Consider the following 4,038-nt stretch of genomic DNA (forward strand, 5'->3'; position numbering starts at 1 on the left):
GTGGTTTGTTTTTTGTTTTTCAAAAGAGTGGGGGTTTTTAAGTTTGTTAATACATTTGATGTAATTTCATATTGTGATTTAGTATCTTGTATATGTTGCTTGATTTAGAAGAAAATGGCTCGGATTTAAGAGATATGAGTCTTGGCCCACCATTCTTTCTTTCTTCAGTACTTATTCCATGGTGTTTTTTTTTTCTAATCAGTTTGAAGAGCTTCCATTTGAGGATAATAACGTATTGGTATAAAATTGACAATATCCCAATCAACAAAGAAAAAATGAGGCTTAATTGAGGGCTAAAATTGTTTAGCATGTATCAGTCTCCAAAAAACGTTTTGGAACTTGAGTATCGGTGTTTTTTTCTATCTTATCTATTTCTTTTGCAAAGATTGATCCTTGCCATTGTTTGTCAATGCAAGAATGTAAATTTTAATTCATTCAAAAGCAGATTGACTATCACGGCTTTTAGTCACTCTCAACCTCTATCTATAAAGCAATCCCCTCAGTTTTGTATCACACGTAAGCTTGCTGAGATGTGTTCTTTTCCACCATCAGTCATTAATGAAGATGTTAAACAGTACTGTACCCAGTATCAATCCTTGTGGGTACTCAACTAATGGCTGGCCTCCAGATGGACTTTGTGCCACTGACAACAACCCTCTCTTCTTCTTAAAATCCACTCAGAGATCTTATTTTTGAGATATGTGTATCACCAAATACATCTTTCAGAACTTTGCAGACTTGAAGATGCACACTTTCTAGTCGTAAGAGGTCATTAGTGGTGCAGGATTCTCTGTTGGACCTTACTGTTGCACCTGTATGCTTATACAAAATGCCTGTCACTCACAGGAAATACTTGAAGGTACGTATACCCTGGTTCAGTGACCAGTTCATAAGGACTGCATGATAAGCATCTCTATTAAATTCATACAACATGTGTTAGGCTGATTATGCTAATGAAATCCTTTTAGCTTCCAGTGGCATAAAAGAGCATACTGCACAGCCATTAAGGATTTCAGCATGAGATGCTTCAAGCAGATTTAGGACTACTTAGTAAAGAAATGTGGTGGTTATGATATCCATGAATATCTGGAACTTGTAACAGAAGTTTCTGAGCTACAACTCAAAAACGAGTCTCTTGTCATAAACCCCTCCAGTAATATTTGTCTCTCGTAAAAGCAACAGATTTGTTTATTCATACCAGTTCTTAACCTGTCACGCTTTTGATCCAAACACATTTTCTTTTATCTATGCAACACAATTGTTGAAACAGCTTTATCATCTTCATTGCTCTCTTTTCACAAATCTCATATTTTAGCACTTCTTTTTTTTTTTCTTTTCCTGTAATGATGGCTACACTACTGTGTTTCTGATGACATAGTGGTACCAAGTTTCAGGTGTTTCACCAAAGTAACTCAATTTTGGATTTGGGCCTGAAAGTAGGGGAGGGTCCTAAATCTTTATTTGACACACAAGACAGTAATTGTCCAAATCCGTTTCCTAATTGGATTAGACACAATCCTTTCATTAACTTTCACTTTCCTTGCTTATTGTGTCATCAGTAGTAGTATTTTTTCCCTTTCTTTTTTATTGTTCTATTAATTTATTAGCTAATTTTCTCATTTATTTAAAAATCATGAGTGGAATTACATAAATCTTTTTCAGCCTTCTTTCCTTATTTCTTATTTTGAAGCTTTCACTACATCATATTGGAGTGAATCACAAATTCAGATGGCATCTAAGTTTTGAGAAGAGCCTGGTCTCAGTGAAGTGCTGGTAGTAACTGAACATCCTAGAAACTTGGTGATAGAATCAGCTCTTAAGCTATTATATTTTATTGTGCTTTTATTCTTCCTGTACAAGCTGGAAGAATCTGAGTAAAGTTCACTTTGTGTTCTGTCGTACACGAGACATGCTGCAGAGGATACAGTTGCTCCTTGTTAGTTTCAGAGTCTGTGTTTGTTGTTAGTTATGTACCTTCTTTGGTTCTCTCAGTCTGCTTTCTGGCTCTAATACAGTAATATTGCAAATAATGTACTGCTTATCACAAACTAATACGCAACAGAAGTTTTTAATCATTTTATTATCATAAAAATATATCACTCTTAATACAAAAGACAGTAACTCTCAAAAATTGAAATGATAAAATGTTAATATATTGTGACTTTGTAATATATTAACTCCTGACTGTATTCTTATCTCACGTTTATTGCAGAATGCAAGAACAGTAACCATTTAATTTATGATATTTTGCTAAAGGAAGTAGACCCCTATTTGCTTGAGGTTAGATTCTACTTTTGCATTTTGTATACTACTTGTTGTACATCTTCATAAAATCACTTAATTTCCTCACTGATTTCTCTGTCTTTTTTTTTCTCCTTGCTTAGATATAGATAGAAATTTGTTAGCATTTGTTGAAAACTTGCTAAAACAGAAAACAACAAAATCTATCCTACTGCTTTTTAAACTGTGCAATTTATCTGCATACAGTAATCTAAAACAAGGCAAGGAACATTTGCGTTAAAAAAAATAAATTAAAGAAATGTCATTTAAGTGCAGTTTGTTTCAGTATGTGGAGTCATAGGAAGTTATTTTCAGAATTTCAGACTGAAATTTTCAGTTATTTCTCAGTCTTTCAGACTGAAATTATTACGGAAGATTAATATGCAGTATAAAAATTATCCTGTTTTATCCCACCCCTCCTTGTTGCCCCTGAGAGGCACCATTTTGTCATTGCTGTCTCCCTGCATGTGTACAGTGTGCCCTGGGACTGGCTGGAGCAGCTGCCCCCAAAGCAGGCTGGAACTGGAGGTCCCCTCCTTCTACAGAGTCAGGGCCACCACTTTGCTTTGGCCAAGATCTCATGGCAGGAAGCCATCATGTCTGGCTACCTTGTAATCCGCATGCTTACGTATTGCCCTGCAACTGGCTGCCAGGGTTGACAGCGTCAAAGGCGTGTGACCTCAGCACACTCTCTGGTTGGCTGCTTATTTCCTTTCCAGAAAGTTCCCAGACATAAATATGTCCATCTATATATATTCATAGTAAATTGAGTTATGAAGTACTTCACAAAGATGGAAAAATATCTATTTAACTTATACTTTGGTGGACCTTAGATATAGCTTTATAGAAGTATTATATACAATAGATATACTTTATATAGTGTAAAAATATATGGATTAAATATATGTATCTCTCTACATAACAGTATATACATAAAATGTGTAAAAGCATTTACTAGAAAGAGCTAATGAAATGAATTAATTAAAGTTTAAATGTGAATGGAAAGTAATTAAATAATAGGATAAAGTAGGTTGGGACGCTTCACAAGCCCAACGAACAAATCCTGAAATGTTTGGGGTGGAGCAAGGTACAAGAAGATGAGGAGCGGGTATGAGGAGGGCGGGGTGGGGAGAAGGGCATGATTAAGTGGGAACATGCCCAGGGGCTACTGGCCTGTTCTCAGACATGGCCCACCAAGGGGCCCCTGTGCATCCCTTGCCATGTGCAAAGAGGAGCCTGATCCTGTAGCCCCTCATCTGGCACCAAACTGCCTGCCAGGATGGCACTGTTTATTACGGGGGCAGCTTTGAGCCTTTGTGCTGTGTTGCAAGACACAGGCATTGCTATCTGCAAAAGTGGAAATCCAGAACAAAAGGCCAGCTTCAGAAGGACCTTGGTGTGGAGACAATAAGAAGCCCCAGCTGGACTCCTGTAAAAAGACCACTTGAAGCAGAGGAGCCATCTGACAGGCCTGTGCATCAGGAAACAATTTCTAGGTAAGTTTCACAGCAAAAGGGCAAGTGGTGGTGGGAGCTGTCTTTGCCCGCTATTTTGGGGGCCCTTGCAGTTTTTTTAACATCACTGTGAATTACAGTCTTGTGTTATATCTGTTTCCTTATCCTTAGGTTGATGTCCTTATAGAACCTTTTTAAAAGCTCCAGCTGACTAGCTGAAGAGGCAGAAGAAAGAAGTGTTTCTATCTGGGCCTGTAGCAATTAAAGAATGAGCAGAGAAAGGACAGTAGCTTTCACAGAAGAG

The sequence above is a fragment of the Vanellus vanellus genome (genome assembly GCF_965231255.1).
Source record: "Vanellus vanellus genome assembly, chromosome: Z".
NCBI lineage: Eukaryota > Metazoa > Chordata > Aves > Charadriiformes > Charadriidae > Vanellus > Vanellus vanellus.